General features: G+C 39.2%; 1 protein-coding gene and 1 pseudogene across 16 annotated transcripts in view; one reads left to right on the plus strand and one right to left on the minus strand.

Moving 5' to 3' along the window:
* The first annotated feature begins 11399 nt into the window (after window positions 1-11399).
* LOC144295105 (nucleoside diphosphate kinase A pseudogene) lies at window positions 11400-21415 on the plus strand (annotated as a pseudogene). Its single transcript, XR_013362514.1, has 2 exons — window positions 11400-11417; window positions 20737-21415. The product of XR_013362514.1 is annotated as a nucleoside diphosphate kinase A pseudogene (transcript).
* Window positions 20738-24454, minus strand: part of FAM76B (family with sequence similarity 76 member B) — a 177132-nt gene continuing 173415 nt past the window's right edge. For all 15 annotated transcript variants that reach the window (XM_077867545.1, XM_077867540.1, XM_077867546.1 and 12 more), the window contains one exon: window positions 20738-21128. The gene's annotated coding sequence lies outside the window, so the exon portion shown is untranslated. The remainder of the gene's footprint in view (window positions 21129-24454) is intronic.

Raw genomic sequence — 24454 nt, forward strand, 5'->3', positions numbered from 1 at the left:
TGCTCTTCCCCCAAAGGAAGGTGACTTTGACTGAAACAATCCTGTCATTTTTCTTTCTTGCTAGTAACTTATGCCACCTTGCTTCCAATAAAAATCTTCCATTTTGTACACCTCTTCAGAGCTCTCCTCTAATTGCTAGATGGTTTGCTGACTGATTCATGAATTGTTTAATCAATTAGGTTTTAAATTTACTAAGTTGAATTTTGTGTGTGTTTTTTTTTTTTTTTTTAATCAAGCAACCAGGGGCCTCTGGGTGGCTCAGTGGTTGAGCATCTGCTTTCAGCTCAGGTCATGATCCAGGGGTCCTGGGATCAAGTCCCATATCGGGCTCCTCTCGGGAAGCCTGCTTCTCCTTCTGCCTATGTCTCTGCCTCTCTCTCTCTCTCTCTCTCTCTCTCATTCTCTCCCTCTCTCTCTGTGTTTCTTGTGAATAAATAAATAAAATCTTTAAAAAAAAAATCAACCAATCAATCAATGGACACATTCTTATCCTGATGAAAAAGAAACACTGCCACCTTTAATTTAGTAGGCCTAACAAGTACCTGATTATTTATTTATGTACTGCCAGGATCAGGGACTGATATGGAAAAAAAATAATATAAATGAGTCCCTTTCTCCTTACCTTTGACTTAATGGCTCCTGACCATACAGAAGAGGAATAATGGGTGGACTCCCCAGGAAACAGATTCTGAGATGGAGATTAGCATGTGGGAAGTTTATTATTATGGAGTTCTGTTGGGATCAGCATCTGGGGAAGGAAGACTTGAATACAGGGAGAAATAGCTGTGATTCAGTCTCCCTGGAGGCTTCAGCTAATCGAAAAAGAAGTTCTGAAGCTGGAACCACCCTTCATTTATCCCAGGTTGGGTCAGGGAAACCCAGCCTTTATGTTCCCATTGGGATCTCTCACTGGATGTGAGCTGCTCTGGAAGGGGCACAGCTTTCAGCCAGGCTCTTTCAGTCCTCTTGAACAGAGGTGATCCCCCAAGCCAATAAGGAATGTGGGGTTCTAGCCAACTATACTGCCAGCAGCTGGGATAGTCAGTCATTCCCAATGGGGAATCTAGGTGATGCATCACAACGTCCACCACAGACTCCAAGACGGAGAAGGACTGAAGTTAATCCTCCTTCACCTCCTTCGTGAAGAACTTTGATCTTTACTTTGAACTAACATCACAGAGCAAGCAGTCTGGGAAGTCTTATGCACAGCATTCAGCAGCTGCTTTGAAAAGAAAAGCTCTATTTTTATTCTTGGTGTTTTGTTTTTGTTTTTATTTGTTTTAGTTTGTTTATTTCCCACTTAGGAAACGGAAAGTCTTTCCTTTTTGCTCAGTGTCAGACTGTGGCTAAGCTCTTTTCAATCTGAATTAATGCCTTTACAATAGAGTCTCCTCATTTAAGTGGCTTTCCTCAATCCATATAAGGATAGGATACTCCAGGTTCTAGGACATAGGAGTATCATCTAAAAGAAATACTTTCTCTGACTCAAAACTAGTTGTAGAAGTTGACTTGAGAAAAATCTATGATAAGTATACTTATAAAGTTCAGAAGAGAAGGAATAATTATGCAAACTGTCTTACTCATGTCTTTTTGTTTTTCATTCACTCTACTGTCTCTGATGTTAATTGTTTCTGTTTCTTTGGACCTCACACTCTAATGTGTTTTAGGATATGTGCTTATGAAAGATTGCTGGGCTCCATCCCCACAGACTCAGAAGTTCCAAGTGGAATCCAGGAATCTGGATTTTTTTTAAAAAACATTCCAGATGATTTCTGATATAGGTGGCTCAGACACCATACTTTGAGAATCACTAATTCATTTCATGGCAAACCTCATTTAAATAAGAAAACCACACTGCCTATGACTGATTCTTATGAGCCATACAATTAATGTAATTTGAACAAAAGCTTAAAGGCAGGCTGTTGCCTTGCACAATTCTAGGGAACCCCATTCACATAAAAAATAAACTTATGCTCTAAGGGTTCCATTCACATTGCACTCTCCTCTCTGTGAGTGCTGTTCTGAGACTGATGTGAGAGATGGTTTTATTAAAGAAAGTGCAAACCCTCCATCTAAGTGAGATACCTAGTTGTTGCAAACTTTATGTAGAGAATGGTAATGATGGTTCTCACTCATTAGTGAAATTATGAGTCTTTTTCCAGTTCCAGTTATGTATGCTTTCATCCTTTCCCAGATACTGTTTAGAGATAGAAAGTATTTTATTCCCACTCCATCTATACCATCTTACTCAGAACACGAACACAATATTTCTCTCCAAAGCCACCTTGAACACCTGTTGCCATCTCCCCCTGTGATGTTGAACCACCCCTTTATTGAAGGCAAGAAGCATGCCTTAGTGTTGTCTTTATCCTAAGCCACTCATCAAACTTCTTTCAGTTAGGGAGTGTGTCCACTAATTGGTAACCTAGCTTCTTTAATGGGTCAGACTCTTCATTTTTGAATATTTTAAAACCGCCAAACAAAACACAACATGTCATGAATAAGCTTATATAGATTTACCATAATTACAATGTGCCCAGTCTAAAGAAGCTGTTTCCTGTCAGGGGTTAGGTCAGAAAAGGAACCATGTTCACATTTGCTATCAAAAGCTCCATTCTAAAGAGCAGCTTTGTAATTAATCTCTTTTTAGGTCACACAAGGAGACTTTGTATAAGCAGGTTTTTAGAAGATATGAGTGGGCTTGAAATATACCAGTTACTGTACCAAATATGCTACCTATATTAACTCATTTAATCCTCATTAAAAACTTAAGATGGGAAGTAGTGTTAGCCTTCCCACTTTATGGATGAAGAAGCTAAGGAGCAGTTACTTTGTGAAAATCACATAGAAGAATTGTCAGAACCAAGACTTGTAGGTCAGTCGGAGAAGGACAAACATTATATGTTCTCATTCATTTGGGGAATATAAATAATAGTGAAAGGGAATATAAGGGAAGGGAGAAGAAATGTGTGGGAAATATCAGAAAGGGAGACAGAACGTAAAGACTGTGAACTCTGGGAAACGAACTAGGGGTGGTAGAAGGGGAGGAGGGCGGGGGTGGGAGTGAATGGGTGACGGGCACTGGGGGTTATTCTGTATGTTAGTAAATTGAACACCAATAAAAAATTAAAAAAAAAAAAAGAACCAAGACTTGTGCCTAGGTTTAGTGATTCTAGAATCACATTTAAACACAAAAATATCCTACCTAGAACAAAGCTGCAGATTATGTTATGAAACTTTGCAGGTAGCACAAGGTCTTACCTATACCTAATGTATCTTTCCCCAGTCTTGCCACCTTAAATTCCAATTAGCAGATAGAAAATATTTAAATTGAGACCATAGTTCCAGAAAATCATCCTTAAAGCAAGAATATAGTAGAAGGCTTTCCTCTTCTTTATACACAAGTGCCATTAGAAAACATTCCTAGAATATTTAGGGAGATAAATCTGTTCCAATCCTGAAACACAGAGAACCAGAGGCCTCAGGGGAAGGGGATTTAGGAATGGTAAATTCTTATGGGGGAATAAAAGGGAAGTTCTGGAAGATTAAATCACTGATTAAATTTCACTGTGCATCTCTAGGCAGCTGTGATTAGCAGATATGCTTTAATAAGTAGAATTAAAGAGAAAGGGTAGATAAAATAAAGTCAGGAGATATTCTGCCCAGGACAGATTTATCTAACTTTACCATTATCTTTCATTTTTCATAGTCTTCCTGTTTGACATTCAGAAATGGAATTGCTGTGCACATCTTTGAGCTTTCCAATGAATGAGTGAAACTTTCTCCAGATCTGACAGTTAAATGCTTATTGGTCACTCAAGACCCTACCCTCTGGCTCACACTGCTACCTTATCACACTTTGTCCTCTATCCTGCTTATTCTTCAAAACCCACATCATTACCTGAAATATATCCTATTATGTTATATTTTTCTATGTTATATTATTCACTTGCTTATGATCTGTCTCTCTGCCTAAACAGTAATGAGGGGTAATTTTGCCAATCTCATTCACTCCTGCTTTACTAACATCTAAAATAGTTCCTGAAATATAGTAGGTACATAATATTTCTTAGGTGAATGAGTTGATTGTTGTGTACACTGATACAGAAGGCAGTGAGTGACTTGATATATAACATTATTTAATGTTTACTATTTCCCAGGCCTGTTCCAAGCACTATGCATCCATTCACTCTTTTAATACTCATTATATTTCTGTGATGTAGATACTATTATGTCCTCATTTTATAGATATGAAAAGTGAGGCACCGATTAGGTACCTACCTCAACATCATGCCTAGCAAGTTACAGAGCCACATTGGGGCCCAGATTTTCTGCTTTCATGGTTCCCTTAAATACCACACTAAAAAAAAAAAAAGATACTACCAGTTTGGGAAGAGAAGTCTTGCCTACATGAAAAATAAAGAAGTTCATAGAGAATAACAAATTAAGATATAATCAATAAGTTTTCAATGAGCCAAAAGGAAAGAAGGCTCCCAGAGGACTGAGATGGTCAAGGAAGCTCTTACAAATAATCTGAAATTTGGACCAGTTCTTAATGGTTTGGCTGGCAATAGAGGACTCTTATCACTGAAGTCTCGGTGACCATAAAGATGTAAAGGACCAATGATCACATGATACAGACATTTTTTTTTGAAGGTTCTACTTTCCTTGGCTTCAAAACATTTACTTATACTTAAAATGCAGCAGGGAAGAAGGAGAACAAATGTTAAGGGTCTGGAGATATCAGTTCCCTGAGATGATTCTGAAGGAAGCAGTATTGCTTTTGGGATACTAGTGGTCTGGGAGTCAGGAATCCCTCCTGAAGAAAGGAACAGTCAAGTGACAGTCACCCTCCTTCCCCTACTCTGTCTTCCATTACCGCAACAAGAATTGGTATAATTATTATCCGAGTCTTTAGGAAGTTAGACTTTTATTAATAAAAACTCATCTGTACCAGTTGGTGATTTCCCAAGTGAAGTAAAAGTCCTAATACATAATTCACCACTGATTGCAGTAATGATTATTGAGACATCAAAAAGATTGGCATTGCTGTCAGTGAGAAATAAGGCTGTTCATTCTTTTTTGGTGAGGATCTGAGAAGGAGTCTTAAGCACTATAGGGTTCTAGCAAGGTGGAGAATGTATTAGAAAACAACATGCAAGACATATGTCCCATTTTTTTCTTCCTCATCCAAGATTAAACCACAAGATTCCATTGGTGGTGCTTTCAATTCCTTCTATTCATCAGGGCAGCAGGATTCATGATTCAGTAAACTAAGAATTAGAATCCTTTCTCTTGAAAATTGGTTTTCAAAAGTGCCTAGTGGGTATGACTAAGAGGTCTTGTGCACTGGGGTTTCAGTTATGTTTGTGTTTTTTCTTATTATGATTTAAAGAAAAAACCCAAAATCTAAAATTAACACTTGCTCTTTTCAACTGGGAACTTTGTAAACATACCAGTAATGGTGTGTGTGTGTGTGTCTGTGTGTCTGTGTGTCTCTGTGTGTTTTGCAATAAGCAATATTATAATTTCTTGACATTTTTATTGCTGTTTCTGGACATATATAGGGAGGTTTTATTTATTTATTTATTTTTTAATAGGGAGGTTTTAAAGGTTTCTTCAGAGAGAGAAAAAAAGAAGGAAGAAAAAAATGGCTGGTTTCCAAATCACCATATGTTTCCAATTGCAAATTCAAAAGCAGAAGATAGGACTTAAGCTATACAGTCTTTTGTCTGACTTGTAGATCTGGGGAGGTAGGTCCTCTTTTTACATTTACTTATTAGAATTTCAGTTACCCAATAACAAATGACTGGGAGGAAGATAAAGCATTCAGCAAATATTCATTGAGTACCATCTATGTGTCAGACACTATGTGGGAAAAGTACAAAAAAGCTTAGATAGGACATAGTTGGGGATGCAAGATATAAGAGAAAGCAAAAATCCAAAACAGGATGGTAAATGTATTCAGCAGAAGTTCTCCAGGTGATTGATCAAAGAGTATGAAGCTGACCTGATAAAAGAAGGATTCATAGAAGAGGTAAATTTGAGGTGAGTCTTGAAGATGGATGGTAAGATATTCTAGGTGAAAGGAACTATACAGCCAAAGACACAATGATGGGAGCTGTGCAAAGCACATTCAAGCATGGTGACTGGGTCTGTGTAGATATAATTGAGTTTATATGGGGTGAGGAGACAATGGAAAAAAAGATTAGAAAAGTAAGTGAAAATCAGATTACTGAAAACCTGAATGACAGGCCTGATATACTGTTGTCATCATTGTTGTTTAATATTATTTAATCCAAATAATTCCATGAATCGAATATTATTAGCTTCGTTTTATGTGAGGTGAGGAAACTGAAACCCACAGGAGTTAAGTGATTGTCCAAAGTCAACTAGTGAATATTTGGTGAAGCCAGACTTGAACTGAGTTCTGTTTGATTCCAAAGCATCCTGACCTCTTTAGCTACAGTGGTTGAATAAACTTGAATGATGACTGCTGTCAACCAAGAGGTGAGGCCTTCTATAAGGGACAGTGATGTTTTATGATAGGACTAGGAAATCAAAGACTTAGACCTAAGGTGACCTGCCACAGGACATGGGAGATATAGCAGGACCCTTCCAGTTATCATGCTCTGGATAAAGTCTCAAGAGGGACCTCATCATTGAAGGTAGACTGTCTAGCTCAGAGTTGGATAATCTTCTTTCCATATGAACATGCCTGGAAAACATGTATTGAAAAGTACATGTAAGGTGGGGAGTCAGAGTAGTTAAGGGTATTTGGAGCCATAGCAGCCCAACATTTTCCATCTGAGTAACTGTACTACTCCTTGGAGCAAGTAAGGATTTCTAAGACTCAGATCATTAAGTCAAATCCAGTTAATAAGTGCCCCAAGGCACTGTGAATCACCAAAGTGACAGAAGCTAGGATTTCAGAAGCCACTCTGTTTGCAAGTAACATGTACATAACTGTAAAAATGGCTTTTTGTTTCATGTTCCTGAAAAAATGAGGAGATGAAATGATTTCAAGAATAGCAAGACCCAGGTGCTCAAACAATATGTGCAGGTAGTCTTTCTTCATCTCTCAGCTCTGTTATCCTCAATATTAGTTTCATTCTCAGGCCATTTCTCTGAGTGGTGGTAAACATGAGTAATAGTAGCTCCAGGCTTGCATCTTTCAGTTCACATACTCAATGGAGTGAGTGTAGTATGACTTACAGAGTGCTCCTTTCTCCATAAATGCAGCAAAATTCCTAGCACTAGGTCTTTATGATCTAGCTTGGGTCACATGTACATTCCTACACCAGTTACAATGGCCAGAAAATGTCATGTGCTGATTGGCTAGTTCCAGGTCACAAGCCTCCCCATACATCTAGGAGATAGGCCCAGCTGCACCCAAACCACCTGGTAGGAGAGTGAGAAATGGATGGTTCGTTCTAGAGGGAAAATTGGGTTGCTGTTACTCAAAAAAGAACAATGGTTGCCAGGCAACCATCATTACACTGTTGAAGACACCACTGATAGGAGGAATGAAGGGAGGGCAAAGGGAATAAAAGAAAAGGAGCCACCTACCCCTACAAGGAAGTGCAGTGGCTTCTAGGTTTCCCACTTTCTATGAGATGCCTGTGCCTCTCATCTCTCACAACTTCCCCACTACACCTTTGCTCCAGACTTGCCAAACCAGCTGGGCTCCGTCATGCAACGAGGCCTTTGTATGGGCTGCTCCTCTGTCTGGAACGTAGACCCACCCTATCCCAACATCCATCTGGTAAATGTGTACTTTTACATGCTTGAGCATACCTCCTAGCTGAACATCATTCTTTTCTGTCTGTCCCCATAGCAATTTAGCCTTTTTTTTTTTTTTTTTTTTTTTTTTTTTTTACAGTGACCATAACATTTTATGGGTTTACCTTGGGAATGGTGAAATGTAGTAGGTCACCTTGATAGTTCCTAATAATATGTTGAATAAATTGTTTACTGATTGCCGTCTGTGAGGGAGCAAGTGCAGCATAGTCCTTTCCTTGTATACGATATGTTAGAGACCCTACATACAGGATATACATACATGTATGAATTAATAAAAGTTCTTTGCAATGTCATGTAACAAGATCTGTGACTTCATTTTCTGCTGAGGTCAGAAGGCAAACTGTCTTGCTCACAGAATATAAATATCTTTTAAAAAGATAACAAAACAGAAAAATCTAAACCCTTTCAAAAAGATTAATTTAAATTCTTCCTTTACCTCTGTGGCTCAGAGCTAAATAAGACTTTGAGATCCCTTCTGGCTGTGTGTGAGGTGGCCTGGTCCTCCCCACAAAGGCTTCCTAATCAATATCATGATTTGGGAGACTGTTAGGACTTTGATTCAAGAGATGACAAAATATCCAGGGTTCTAAGCCCGTCAGCATGCTGGTTTGGTGACAGTCACCATCTACCTTTAGGTAACCCAGTTTATTCTATATGAGAAGTTCCAAGGAAGCCTTCTTGAGATTAATATTCTTGCCATCATTTTTCAGAATGTGGCATATTTAGGACAGGAATAGTCAGACACTTTATAATGGTGCTTCCCAAGAGGCCACTGACAAACTCACAAGCCTTAGCTTTTCACCAGACAGAACTCTTGCCTTTTGTAAGCTGCAAGAACTGTGACAGCAAGCTTGCCAAGCTTCCAGAATGCAGCAAGTCCTGCCCAACCAGCCTGTCAGAGAGTGAGGTGATTTATAAGCCAGAGTCTAAGGGTACCAAAAATAATAAAAGATGGAAAAGCCCTGAAGGGGACAGCTAAGAATAGTTTTCTTTCTTTATCATTCTGCAACGCTCTGGGGCAATCTTGGTAAATAGGCCGCTTGCATCAGTTCTTGGGGAAGCCCATTGCATAGTCATGGCAGACATTAATAATCAATTGGGGCATTCTTTCTCTCAAGACTGAGCTGGGTCTCATCACCCTTCTCATCACAGCCAAACATGTAGAATGGAATGAAACTCATTCTTCTCTTAGGATACTCTTCCTAGGCTTCCCACTGAGTTCTAGTACCATCTTTTCCTATTCAAGACGAATCTCACTGATTCTCTCTTCCCTAAATTCTATTTGACACTCTTCATCATTCCACTCAGTATAGCATTTATTTGTCCTCTATTTGTCCTTTCCAGTAAGATTGTAAGGATCTCAATGGGCTCCTCTGTATCCGTAACTTCTATGATGCCAATCAAAGTAAATATTCACAAATAGCTTACTGATTGGTTAATGAGTTTTGGACAACTGGTTTAGCTGCTGAGTATGGGGAAAGGAACTAACAATTACTTAGCAATAGCTGTGCACCAGGCACTGTGCCAAGTGCTGCACTTACATTATCTACTTTAATCCTCACTGCAGAACTTTGCTTTTTTTGTTTTTTTTTTAATTTTTTTTTTATATTTTATTGGTGTTCAATTTACTAACATACAGAATAACACCCAGTGCCCGTCACCCATTCACTCCCACCCCCCGCCCTCCTCCCCTTCTACCACCCCTAGTTCGTTTCCCAGAGTTAGCAGTCTTTACGTTCTGTCTCCCTTTCTGATATTTCCCACACATTTCTTCTCCCTTCCCTTATTTTCCCTTTCACTATTATTTATATTCCCCAAATGAATGAGAACATATAATGTTTGTCCTTCTCCGACTGACTTACTTCACTCAGCATAATACCCTCCAGTTCCATCCACGTTGAAGCAAATGGTGGGTATTTGTCATTTCTAATAGCTGAGTAATATTCCATAGGCACACAGTGAGAGAGAGAGAGGCAGAGACACAGGCAGAGGGAGAAGCAGGCTCCATGCACCGGGATCCCGATGTGGGATTCGATCCCGGGTCTCCAGGATCGCGCCCTGGGCCAAAGGCAGGCGCCAAACCGCTGCGCCACCCAGGGATCCCCCTCACTGCAGAACTTTGAAGGAAGAGTACTCCTCATTTTACAGGTTAAGAAACTGAAGTTCAGAGAAGCTATAAAACTTATTAGTAATAAATATGTCCAAAAGAATTAGCAGATTCAGGGAATGACAGTACTTAGAGAAGTTCCACAAAAGAAATTGAGATATACAAGGCATGTTTTCTGAATTTATGTATTTGATATATGATCTACATATGTATATGTATCACATTTTCTGTTTCTATTTGTCCATCAATGGACGCTTAGGTTGTTTTCATTTGTGGGGAACACATTTTAAAATTATTATTCATTGTTCTTACTGCCCAAAAGAGTTTCACTGTTAATGATTAAAGTTGTGCATTTTCATATGTTTACATTTAAAAAAAAGATAGTTCTCAGTCTCAGTGGACTCAAGATTTACTGGATGGGACCAAAACATAAAACAGATAATTGTATTATATAAGAGAGCTGAAGGATACAAGGATATTAAGGGACCTTGAAGAAAGGAAACCTAATCCAGTCTGGGAAGTCTGGAAGTTTTCTTGGAGGAATTGAACCTCATTTGTCCTGCCATTACTATTTCACCAATACTTAGCCTAATGCCTGGTGCCTGATATGAATTGGCCAGCATTTGTGGAATAAATGAATAAATGCATGAAAGACTGAGCTCTCAACATTACAGTTGCTGAGGAATTAACTAGAGAGAGAGGAAAAGTTTGGAAGGTGGGCTAACAGAGGGAAAGTGGAACATAGGGTCATTTCCAAGCAGAGGACACCGCAAAAGTAATGGCACACAGGAGGGAAACCAGATCGCTTGGGTAAAATATAACTAGTTTGACATTGCTGGAGCATAAAATATGCAGATGAGGATGAACCAAGATGGAGCTACAGAAATAAACGTGAGCCATATTCAGGGGGAAATATTGGAAATAGTTAACAACTGGCATAGTAGGGCACCAAGCTGTCAGATTAGAGGCTGATCCAGAAGGCGCCCTGAGTTGACAAGCTTTACCCTTGTAGATGCTTGATTCTGGAAGAAAGCCTGAGACGTTTGAAGGTGGAGCTGAGTTGTATGGAATGGGATCTTGAGCTCAAGAGGGGGAGTTGGACAGGAACCTAGACAGTTTACCTAGGGTAACTAGAGAGTTGGTATATGTGTCAAAAGGGATCTGTGGTCTGGAGCTTGTGGAAATTCTTTTCTAATTGCTTCTCTTTCCTCAGTGAAACATGAAGCCAGATTATCAGTTGAGATGTGAGGTTGGGGGAGAGGGGCTGGAAGTTTGTGGAGGGATGAGAGGGCATGGAATAGTCATGTGTAAAACAGGGAGAGTGAATCAAGTAGGGCATGCAGGGTTGCTGGGCAGCTCTAAGAACCCATTTGAGGTTAATATCCATGAGACTAAAGTGAAACTGATTACTATGATTTTGTGTTTTTCTATGGCAGTGCTGAGCTCCATGAATGCTTGTATGAAAAAATTATAGTGTTGAACTTAAACAAAGTTGTGTTTTTCTCAAGTAAGTATGAACAAGACGTTAAGGTCTAACATAAAATTATCTATAGTGTTTCAGTGCTCTGTATTATAAAAGAATACTGGGTAGAGAATTTCTCATTCTATCTCTTGAATCAATTTCACATGTACACCCCTGACATCTTGCTCTTGCCCTTCACAAATGAAGTTTTTGAAAATGTTGTCTGCACCAACCACCTTAATATTCCCATTTCCCATTGGGTTTCCACCGTACTAGATGTTCTCTGGATATTCTTGCCAATCTTATGAATTCTTTTCCACTTGTTCATCTCCACATCTTTTCCTATCCTCCTCATTACCCCTGGGCCACCCTCTATCCCTATGGTTTGGCTTACAGAGGACTTCCAAACCTGTACCTCCAGTTCTCATCTCTCTCCTGAGCTCCAACCAGCCTCTCCTAATCCTCACTAGGTCTCACACTTTATGGTTGGGATCACAAGGGAAAAATCTAAAAACTATGGGCCCTTTATCTTAGAGTGTCAGAGTCTCCCACAGGCTCACGGGATAGGAGTGTACCTTTCCATTCAAAGCTAATATACAGGGCAGTCCAAGTGGCTCAGCGGTTTAGTGCCGCCTTCAGCCCAGGGCCTGATCCTGAAGACCTGGCATCGAGTCCCATGTTGGGCTCCCTGCACGGAGCCTCCTTCTCCCTCTGTCTGTCTGTCTGTCTGTCTCTCTCTCTCTCTCTCTGTGTCTCTCATGAATAAATAAATAAAATCTTTAAAAATAAATAAATAAAGCTAATATACATCATGACTTCTAGACGCAAAGCAAGCTGAGCTGTTTTCTTGGGAAATTATGAGGAGCTGGGGGCCTACCAAAGTTTATATGGTTTGAAAATTCCTGGGGCAAAACTGCTTTCCTGTTGCCTTTAGAAACTATAGTCCAGAATCGGAAAGGAGGTACACAACAGGAACTCCTTCACTATTTGGTTTGCTTCCCATTTATATTTAGCTAATTGTTTTGTGCCAACAAGAGAGCATGTTTCTCTACAATCTTTTTCCCCCTAAGGCTTGCTGCAGCCATGGGACGCCTGGAAGATGGAAGCCCAATTGGTTCACTTTCGGTTTACATACAAATAGAGCCAGGTGAGAAGACCAATGCATGAGCCTTCTCACCTGTTTCCCTACCAACTCTGCTCCATCATGCCTAGAATGGATGGAATTCATTTGGTATGTTCTTAGCCATCGTCCAAGGCTAACAATATCGAATACTTCAAAGCGGTGGTCAGTGATAATGGATTTAAAGTAGGGTTGGTGGTCATGTACAGTGTTCCCACCTCCCAACCCCCAATATGTATAAGTCACAACCTGCTGGCAAACCTCTTGCTCCTTTGGGTACCCCCTCAGCAGGCTCTTGGGCCCGCATTTCTTCCATTCCTCTCAATTTGCTACTTCTCTCCTGTTTGCTTTAGTTATTCCAAGAATTTGCTCACTTGCTGCTGTGTCTTCTGATGTTTCTGTCCCTGTGTATTAATACTTCTCCTATTTCTTTACTATCATTTGTAGCAGGAGGTGACAAAGGAGAGGAGAAAAATTGGTAGCATCAGTCACTAATTTTTATCCAGAACCTTAAATTATTTTTGTATTTATGTTTTTGCCACTGAATTCCTTCAGGGCAAAATGAGGTGATTAACTTCTGTCCCAGCTATCTTGCATAAGGCCTGGCATTTTCAGTAAATCTTACTGAAAAAAAAAAATGGAATGAATTTCTCTAAGATTCGTTTTGCCAAGCTAATACCTAGAACAGGATATAAACTGTATATGAAAGTTAAGGCAAATAATGATTACAAGCAGATAATGATGTTAAGAATTAGGTCAAAATATGCTTTTGGATTTTCAGAAAAGTCAAAATGCTTTTTTTCTAAATTGTATTTTCAGAGATTTGATCCTTGTCTTTGACTCATATGTATTCCAGTTTCCAAGAAAAGTCTTCCCATTGCCTAAGTGTGGGGGCATGTTTACATGCAACAAACATTGGCCCCTCACTACCCTTCTATCACTACCAACAACCCTTCTATAGTTGCATCTTCTCTGAGTTGTTCTCAAAGGGGTGGGGGGTGTGCGGGGAGAAGGAGGGTGGTACCTGCCAGCCTGAACTCCTGGCTCAGGCAGTTGAGTAGGAGAAGAGGTGGGTGGTTCAGTAATTTATTTTTGCATGCCTGATTTAAACCATCCCTTTCTCACCAAATGGGAGCTTTCAGCTATTAGGGAAGACGTGAGTCCCCTTTTGTCTCTCTGCCTTTCAAGCTGCAAAGATGCCTTTCACCAGATCAAAAGATTAAGGCTCCTTCCAGAATTCCAAACCAGCTGGTTCTGAGAATTTTAAATGTGCCTGAAAAAAGCATCTGTTCTTTCCATGATACTTCTATCTTCCCTTTATACTAAACACCTATTCATTTATGTCTCCTAAGGCTAATAAGTGGAGAATCTACAGTTTATAAATCCAAAAGCAGAACCCTCTACCACACATATATTATTTTCTTAATTTTGCTGGTTCCATAAGACTCTAAAATAAGGCTTTCAATCCCTGCTTTTGACAGGCCGCCAGCCTGACATACTCAATGTTGACTGCAGCTATCGTTCTCAGGGTAGAACATGGCATTCGCACAAAAACTTGGCTTATATATTTTGAGAAACTTAAAGCCTTGAGAGGCTTTCTTGAATTGGTGTTTTGAAACTTCCTAATGCCCCAATTAAAGAGACTTGCAGTTTCCTCTGAGTTTCACAGCGCAGCCTGGTGTAATCTGGATTGGGACAGTTCCAGGAGAGGAGGTCAAAAAAAGTGCAGATTCATACATAATGTATGTAGCATTTTAATAAGCATCCTTTCATACTACAGCTTCTCTTCATGGCTTCCCATAAAACTTCACAAGCCACAGGCACTATGACTATTATTTTATAAAAGAGTAACAGAAGGAAATGTTCAACCTCTTGATATCTAAGTTGCTCCAGGAATTAAAATGTCTTTACACAGATGCCTCACAACAAAAATTTGTACTCTATGGCAGTAATTCCCACCAAAATCAGATAAACTCAAGCTATATCAATTTATATCAAGCTTGAAATTTTCAACATTTCTTTGTAATGTGAAGACAGATTAATGTCCAATGGTAAAGGGGGTTTGAGCAACAACCTACTAACCTTAGACATAGAAAAAGCAAAAAGATATAATTTAAGCAAAATAAATTAGGAAAAGTATTTTTAAGTTTAATTTATTCTAACTTTATTTCATAGGAATAGGGCATATCAGTTTTGAATTGGACCTTAAAGAATACAAGAATCTCTGCTTCGTGACATGCATACATCAGTGATTGTTTACCCAAGGACCATTCCCATCCATTCTTTCTCATTTAGGAACCCTTGGGAATACTTCTCTGAGCGCTAACAGTTGCCACATTAAGCCCTGAAAGGAAATGGCACAACTCTTAGGGCTAGATATAATACTGGGTGAGATTTTGATTTGTTCCCCTTTGGGTAGTGAGTAAATGCATTTCTCACTGAAAATAGTCCATTCCATTCGTGTCCAAATCTGAATCTTAAGAAATATTTCCTAAATAAGAAGCTGAGTTGTAGTCATGAACCATTCAGTTGCAAGTCACAGCTCCCCAACTCAAATTATCTTGATTTTTAAGAATGGATTAATTGAAAAGCCCCCCAGAGTTATTTGGGCATAGCTGAGTCCAGTGGTTCCAAGGCCCAATGGAAGGTGATGGAGCTGATGTGTCTTTCATGGACATCTTTTGCACCAGTTACTTGGCTGTGAGAATGGAGAATTCTGGTCTATCAGTTCTAAGTCAAACATACATCCCTAGGGACTGAGGGGGTGGAGGAAGAGAAAGCAGACCCCCTTGAACCCACATGGGCTGAACAAAATTACTATGCAAGGTAAGGGAAGGATAATTACCCAAAAGAAGGAATGCAGAATGATACTGGATAGACAAAGACATTTTACTCACTCCATTTATTGTGCACAAGACACCTTAGGATATACCCTCTTCTCTCACATAATCTCAATTATTTTGTATACAAAAGGAAAGAAAGGACATACTTTCCCTGACATAGGAAACAGTTAACGGCTACATCTAGCTGTAAATTGAGATTCTCTGAATGGCAAACATTCTTCTAGGGCAGGGCCAGATGTGGCTTTTCATGGACTTATAACTCATCACTAAGTGATATATTAAAGCATTCCCCCCCCACACACACACACACAAAATAGTGTGCAATATGGAGGGAAAATAGAATATTCACAATGCAAATTCCTAGCTGAAAAGGAGAGAAATTAAGACAATATGCAAGAGTTACTAGTCTACAGTGTATCCCACACAGACAGAATTAGTGAGGAATCCCTGTATGCAGTGACATGAGAGGGTGAGATCTTGGACAGGCATCCTAGTTGGTACCAGGTTCTGCTCCAGGAGGCTCTTTCTTATTCTTTGTCCACTGTGGCCACATCTGAGAATAGTGTTATATGATGTATCTTTGGAAAACTGCACAATCAAGATCTTTGATTTCTTTTTATAGTTGTTTTATTTTTTGCTTAGATATAGAAGCTTATATTTTCCAAAATGCATTTCATGAAATTGAATTCATTGTTTTAACTTGTTAAGATCTTTCTCTGCTTGGATACTTTCCCTACACATTTTAGCTTTCCTCCAGTTTTGTGCCCAGGCTGCAAGACTATAGTTTTAATAATTATGAGTATAAACAAGTTTTCAAAAACTTACAGGTATATACTATACAAACTTTAAAAAAGAGAGGGATGAGGATGCCTGGGTGGCTCAGCGGTTGAGCATCTGCCTTTGACTCAGGGCCTGATCCCGGAGTCCCGGGATCAAGTCCTGAATTGGGCTCCCTGCATGGAGCCTGCTTCTCCCTCTGCCTATGTCTCTGTTTCTCTCTCTGTGTCTCTCATAAATAAATAAAATCTTTTAAAAAATAAAATAGAAAGGAGAGGGATGATCTCAGAAAAGGTAGGCCACTGAGATTGCTACTAATTCCTGGAAAATTCTAAAACAAACTATTAAATAGATGTTGTGATAGCATGAAGCAAAGAAAATGCTGATTGCTTGAAAACAGCATAAGTATACTAAAAAAAAGATAAACCACATTAATGTAATTTCTTTCCTTCACAGTGCTGCTAGATCAGGAGAGAGAAAGAGTACTGTAGACATATGCTATGTGAACTTCAGCGGGGAATTTAACAAATTCAGTCTCTGCAAATATGACAGACTGAAATACACCAGAAAAGGCATCCCAACCAAGAGTATATGGTGAAGCTGAAAGAGCATGAACCAGGGTTTTTGTTAAAATGGTGCTGTGAAGTCCATTCCATGCTCAAACACTGCAAAGAAGGATAAAAGATGGGATGGAAGGTAAAAAGATGTGGCCTTGTTCAAAAACAAGATAACTTCTCTTTCCACCAAAGAAAGTACAGAAATATTTAATGCTAAATGTGGTTCAAAGGCCAGAACTCCAAAAATAGGCAGAGTTAACAGAAAGTTTTGAGTCCTACAAGGTGAAGGGACCCCAAAACAGTCTGTCCATATATTTGAGGGGGCCATATTTGATCATTATTTGAAAGGACTAGATTTATAGGTTCTCTTAAAAGAAAAAAAGGAAGTTGGACAATTATAAGCCTATAACAATAACCTACTAGAAGTAAATATAAGCTCTCCTTTTTAGATGGGGTTTACTCATCCCATCTACAACAATTTTATGTAACTTACCAGACATCTTAGAGCCTTTTGAGTTTGATATCTCCACCAAGTGCAAACAAACAAATTTTATTAGCCTGGAACTCAAAGCACAGATCCAGAAATAAACTGATCAGGGCCCCAAATCTATGTCATACCTATTTGACTTGGCAGAGACTTGGGCAAGGTGCTTCTTTAGGAAAGACTGTCAGTGTCAACCACCACTTCTTTTTATGTTGAAACCTTAAGTATAAATGGGGCAGACTAATAGAGACCTGTCTCTTAGGTGCCTGTTTCAATGTCAATTGCTTTTTTACGTTGTGGCTTTTCTGGCTAATTCCTGACCATCAGAGTATACAATGTTTTCCAAGTTTCAGTGGCATCTGAACCTTGACATATATGAGGAAAAAATGAATAAATTTTAGAATATCCATTCTTCTTTCATAATCACACACCCCAGTGAATTGACACGGAAGGCCTGATTATCCCATCTACCCTCCAAAGTTCAGCAGTAAACAAAACTGTGTGGCAAGCTGAGAATACTGTAACAGCATGACATACTTTGCAAATTCTTAGTATACACATATAGTCCACAGAAGACCCCAGGAAATTATTTAAATGAATACCAACCAATGTTGTGTCCATTTAATAAAAACCTGGTTTGATTGCTTATATATATGTTTCCCATCAGGGTGCAATGTTCAATTTGCTGCAGTGGAATGAAGCCATCTACTGAATGCCAGGGTGTGGGAAAGACCAAACAATTCTGCTGTTTTACAGTAGGAACTCGCCAGGGAAAACTGACAGCCTGCAAAACACGCCCAGCCTCTGCTTCCCTAAGCCAGAAAATATGACCTCTGGTCTCTCTCTGTGAACCTCAGTGCTGGAAAGTTAAGGGAAAAAAGAGATTCATGAGCACGAGGAAAAATAAGTGATCTGAATGTGGATAATATAATACTCCTTTCTCTTTCTCCTTTCTTCCACTTTCAACTCCCTTTTCTCTCCCTCAGCAAAATATTTGAAAATACAAGGCTTCCATGCAGGCTGATTGAGTAAACACTTTTAGGAGAAAAGTTTCCTCTCCATTTCTTCAACACTTTTCTTATGGTATCTCCTTGCTTACAATTTATTGGTCCTTGTATGAACACCTGACCCAAACTAGCCAATGGCTTTTCCCTGGCTTTTGGACTTGAGGTGGAAGACTAGTCTGGCAATCCTCCTCAGAGGTAAAAACTGTAAAATATAAAACCTGCAAGTACCAATTCCACTCTGTCTCATATTTTCAGCAAAACAAATTTGCAGTGATGCAGAATAAGATCCCTGTGAGGAAAGAAATCCAAGTAAGAGATGGAGAAGGGGAGAAAGAAGGCAGGAGAGTTGGAGAGAAGGAGGGAGAGTTCTGACATTATCTACATCTCTGGGGTCTAGCTATTTCCTTTTCCGGTAGCATCCCTGACCTTCCCATAATTTGGTTGTTGAACAATTTCTTTGATTTAATGAACAAAATTAATTCCCTTTAAGAAAATTAGTTCAAGAGTTAGTGCTATCATTGTAGCCAAATGGGTCAACTAATACAGCATAAAAAGCTTCCAGAAGGCAAATGTCTTTTACCTTTGATTAGATTATTCTAAGATGCAATATTCAGACCCATCAAGATGGGTTGATTTCCCAGCACCACACCTAGATGACAGTGCTCCTCTCAACTGTGGAAAGGTCACATCCTACAAATGTTCCAAGTAGAACACCTCTCCTGGAGGAGATAATATCAAGTTACCATCCAGGTGCCACAATTCATCTTCATTTCTCTTAAATGGTCACATGTCTCCCAACCTAAAATCCATCTTGGCCTTACTCAAAGCTGAAGAGGTAGGCTGCTGAATTAGCTAGAATTTCAGACCCCAGATGCTGGCCTGAGAGAACAAAGAGGCTTATTTAGAATATTGCAGTGGTTTAGAGTCAGGGGCTATGGGAAAGGGGCACCTCCAGGAAAACAGCATCAGAATCTCTGGAATATGGGGTGCAATGGAGATGGGTAATGTGTATCCATTTACACTTACTCAGCCTTCCCAAAGCTTACACTACTCCCTTCTCAAAATGAAGACCTAATTCTGTCTACAGCTTACAATTTACTACTATGAGTTGGTTGATTCCTGAAGATAGAAATCATAGCTATATAAGGTGTCTTCAATAAGAAAATGCATGTCATAGCCACTTAGGGAGTACAAGGTGCTTGCTAAGGCCAGCTAAACAGTGCTTCTCCATTTAGGTGGCACAATCAACTATAAGATATTCTTGAAATAAATTATTACTACTAATAAAGTACTGAAATGTAGACAGTGTTATTTTATAAAATATAGCAGACTCATGGAAATCCTTTGCATCACTCTTCTGTGCTTTCTTGAGAGGAAGAAAAATGTCAAGGTATCACATTTAATTAAAACAAGAAATCAGCTATAAGCTTAGGTAAGCCTAAGATATAACTCTATAAGAAGTCTTATATATGAATACCATTAGTCATATCTTTGAGGGGGAAAAAAGCTGAGAAACACCAAACAAAGGGTATGTAAAAGAAGTACAGGTCATAGAATAATTATGCACAAAGATGAACACCACATTTATAATTGTGAAAATCCAAAATTAATCTAAATATCCAACAATAGAGAATTACTTAAATATACTACATTATGTAGATGCATGTTTATTAATGTGATTAAAATCCATGTCCTCAAACACTAGTGACATGGGGAAAATGCTTCTGATATACTTTCAGTAAAAAAGACATTTTTTTATAGTCTTAATTTTGGAACCAAAGAGAGAAAAAAATTAGAAATATGTCAAAATGTTAACAATGTCAGGATGGTGGGATGGTGTGAGATTTTGTTTTGATCTTTTAACTTTTCTGTATATTGAACCCTGAGGTCAAAATGAACAAGGAGCATGTTACTGTTTCCCCCACTCTTCCTCCACACCAAGTTGAATGTACTTGAGCAACTAGAATGTTAAAGATAAACTGGAAGTATGGGCTAGCTGTAGAATCCAAACTTGAAATTATCTAAGATTTTAACCTTTAATGTTTTACTCTTTTTCTCATTTATAGCAGAATCACTTAAGAAGTACTTTGTTTCTTAGACCAAAATAAAAATTATTTTGCCTTCTGACATTTACCCTATTGATACCAATTTCTTTCTCTGCTTCTTGGTTCTACTCTTTGTTTCTACTTTAAAAATTCAAATAGTCACTTGAAGCTTTTTCTAAAAAAATATTCTCGATTAAAATGCAGATCTCTTAAAATGAAAATGGCCTTCCACAGTTCTAAGACTTAAGTAATACTGAGATGGTATTTGGTGTTCCTTTCTTTAATTTTTTGTTCCTTTCACTCTCCTCCATGCTCACCAGCTCTGTTCCCACAGCCTACCAAAGATAAACTCATTCATCCTAAAAGGTAGGTCTCCGTGAAGGGATTGACGACCTCCCTTCATGCCACCTTTCTTCATTCTATATCCTCGCTGTGCTCAAGTTTCTAAATATACTCCAAATTTTTGTACTTCTGTTATGAGATACCATATGATGACTTAGAGTTTTGAACTTGCAATCAAAACAACAACAGGTTGCGGCGGTAGCAGCTGGAAAGTACTATGGCCAACAGTGAACGCACCTTCATTGCCATCAAGCCTGATGGAGTCCAGCGCAACCTCTTGGGAGAGATCATCAAGTGTTTCGAACAAAAGGGATTCCGCCTCATTGCTATGAAATTAATCCAGGCTTCTGAAGACCTTCTCAAGGAGCACTATATTGACCTGAAGGACCGTCCATTCTTTGCCAGCCTGGAGAAGTACATGCAGTCAGGGCCTGTGGTTGCCATGGTGTGGGAGGGACTGAATGTGGTGAAGACAGGCCGAGTGATGCTCGGAGAGACCAACCCTGCGGACTCCAAACCTGGGACCATCCGTGGGGACTTTTGCATCCAAGTTGGCAGGAACATTATCCATGGCAGCGATTCTGTGGAGAGTGTGGAGAAGGAGATTGGCGTGTGGTTCCAGCCTGAAGAGCTGGTGGATTACAAGAGCTGTGCTCAGAACTGGATTTATGAGTGACCAGTGATGAGGGAGCAGACCTCAGTGCTTTGCCCGTTCCATTCCCTCTCCCTCCCATGAGCAAGGGGCCAAGCTCTTGCAAATCCAGTTATTTTTGAGAACTTCCTTACAACCTGGAGGGGACCTCATAGAGCTGGGCGTGCTTCCTGTACAGTATTATGAGCCGCCATCAGATTAAAATGTTTCATCCCATTGTAAAACAAACAAACAAAACAAAAAACAATGACAACAGAAGAGGTGCATTTGATTCCTGGCTCCATTAACGACAGATTAGATGACCCTGGGAATATTTCTTAACCTCCTGGTATTTCACCGTCAAACATGGTGACTGCATTTCCTATCTCACAAGGTTGTGGTGAGGATGAAATAGTGTATTTTAGTACAGCACCTGGTAGATGCTCAGTATATGTTCACTGAATCTAAATCTCATTTCTGAAAGGCAGTTTGTAAGAAGCAATACACAGATTAGAGAACATTTGTAAGCTAGATATTTGGGGGTTCAAATCTCTATTCTAGCACTTACTAATTGTGTTAACTTGGACAAGTTTCCTATACTCTCCAGTCACTGGAGACAATGTCATCTACTGTACAAGCTCATATTTAGGCGTAAATGTGTAAGTGCCCATTACACTGAATGTGTTTAATCATAGTAACTTTTACTACTATTATTATTATTGTTATTATTATTATTATTATTTGGTGAGGTATCGATAAGATGAAAAAGCTATAATAGAAGACTCTCTAAGTGGAAAAAAGGGGGAGGGACTCTACGAATAAAATAAATAAAAATTTTAAAAAGTTTTCTAATTTCCTTTACTCCTAAAATCCACCCAAAAAGAAATCCTTGCTCACATGAGTGAACACGAAGGTGTTTTCTTTCCCTCAACCCCAGAGATGGTAGCAGAAATGGAACTGGTGAACGGGCCCAATTCAAACAAAGATATCTACAGAAATAACATTGAGAGAGACACAAAATTTGTTTTGGCAAATAGAAGAGGTTTCTGATTGTTTTCGTTTTCTTCTCTTGGAGCCAGTCGGCATCTGGCTTTGAGAACTATGGGTATGGTCACCATATGTCCTACATTTTGTCTAGAGAAGTCCCAATTTAAAATCTTGAGTCATGTTGCCCCCTTGAAAACACTTGTATTTATGAGACCATGGATTCTTCTTTGCAGTTTAGAAAATATGGTCTTGTAACTACAGAAGTCTATATCTGACAGGGTAAATGTAGAAATCACAGGAAAATGGGGCAGGTCATAAACTAGAGAAAAAAAAACCCTGGGATATATATTTTTTTCCTCTATGATATTGATCCTCTCGCAGTTTATGCCAAGTGTTGGTTTGGCACTTTCCTCTAAAGAAAAGAAACAAGGTAATAGGTTTCCAGGGCAGTCATGACCAATCCATTGTCTCTGAACAGACTCAGGCAATCTGGAGGAGATTTCAGTCACTTGGGTCTGATCATTTTCTAATGAGAGAACCGAGAATGGGAGGATATAATAATAATATTAATAATAATAATAATGATGATGATGATGATGATGATAGGAACAACTAGCATTCATTAATTCACTGAGAGCTTGTATGTATCAGAACTTGGCTGAATGTTTACTTGTATCAGTTCAACTGATGCTTGCAATGACCCTGTAAGTAGATACTAGTATTAACTTCCTTTTACTTATATGGAAACAGGCTCAGGGAGATTAAGTAATTTGGTGACATTCACATGTCTGGTGAGTGACTGGCCTGGGATTCAAGCCTGGCTGACCCCAGGCTTTCTTTCAGGTAGACTCAACATACATTTAAATAAAGTGAGTATTTCTGAAACAGGAAGGTTGAGGGTCAGGCCTGAAATTGTTGGGGTGACTGTGACACTGTGGGAGTATTGGGCAGGCTGCTACTCACGGAAGAGCAATTCTTGCTAGAAGTTGTTTTCATCCTGGAAAAGACTTGGAACCAGAAATCCACTATGTGAAAATCAGTATATCTGGATGGGATTAGTAGAGATGTGCAAACCCAAAGGTGTTGGGGATTTGGCTATGCAGTATGTCCTATTTTTCAAAGGTTCTGGGAGAGGCAAACCTCAAAACATGTTTCTGCACAGCAATTATTTACTTTGGTTTCAAATCCATGTGTATATCAAAGGAAACTAACTACCCTGGACCTGTTTCTTATTTTAGTATGTGTCCCTCATTTAGTATGTGTCCCTTAATATCCACAGGTAGACCAGGCCTACACAGCCTCACGAGACCAGAACAAAAGCAAAGAAACATGTTTAAGAATCTCTATTTACTCTAACCTTGGAGTTTGTTTATTTATTTATAGCAAGTCTTTGGTAGGAAAAGTAAAAGAAAAAAAATACCAACTTGGGTCCTCCTATGCAAGCCACTGTTCTTGATGCTGGGGATACAGTTTCTCCAAGAAGGTGATAAAGACAAGTAGACAGATAATTATATCACAATGTGGTAAAAGGGTCCCATAAAAGCACAGACAGGGCATTTAAAGCCAGTTCCGAGTAATATTCTAGTTATGTATTGCTGTGTAAGAAACCATCCTAAAACTTAGTGGTTTAATGTAACAACCACTTATTTACATCACGTTAGTTGAAGGTCAGGAATTTGGGCAGGGATCAGGTAGTCAAGTCTTTTCTTTCATGTGGTGTTGTTGGAGGTCACTTGGTAATATTCAGCTGGGAGATTGATTAGTCTGTAAGAGTCAAGGTGGCATCAATAATTTGTTACCTTGCTAGGTTCAAGGGTAGAGGAGTTAGACTCTTTCTCTCAATAGGATTGTTAAAGAATCTGTAGCTGTATTTTAAACTGCCAGTCATCTCTTTCCTTAAATTATTTACATTTCTCACTGATGCAGGATACACTCACTTCCCCCTCCTTTATAAGTCTCATCCTATGATGGCAGTGGGTTCAGGCCTGATGAACAGGATCTCATTGTTCAAATTAAATCCAGAAATAGAAATTTCCTGAGGTCCAGTTCTCTTAGTTCCTCTCATCTGAAGACCTATGAACTTAAAGGGACATTTTTCGATCCCTACCCATACAGTGGTAGGAAAACCGAGGAAAACCTGCAATATATATACTCTTGTTCAAAAAAAGGCATGAAGGGGCACCTGGGTGGCTCAGTCAGTTAGGTGTCTGCCTTCAGGTCAGTTCATGATTTCAGGGTCCTGGAATTGATCCCTGAATCAGGTGGGCTCCCTGCTCTGCCTCTCCCTCT

Source organism: Canis aureus, chromosome 23 (genome assembly GCF_053574225.1).
Source record: "Canis aureus isolate CA01 chromosome 23, VMU_Caureus_v.1.0, whole genome shotgun sequence".
NCBI classification, from domain to species: Eukaryota; Metazoa; Chordata; class Mammalia; order Carnivora; family Canidae; genus Canis; species Canis aureus.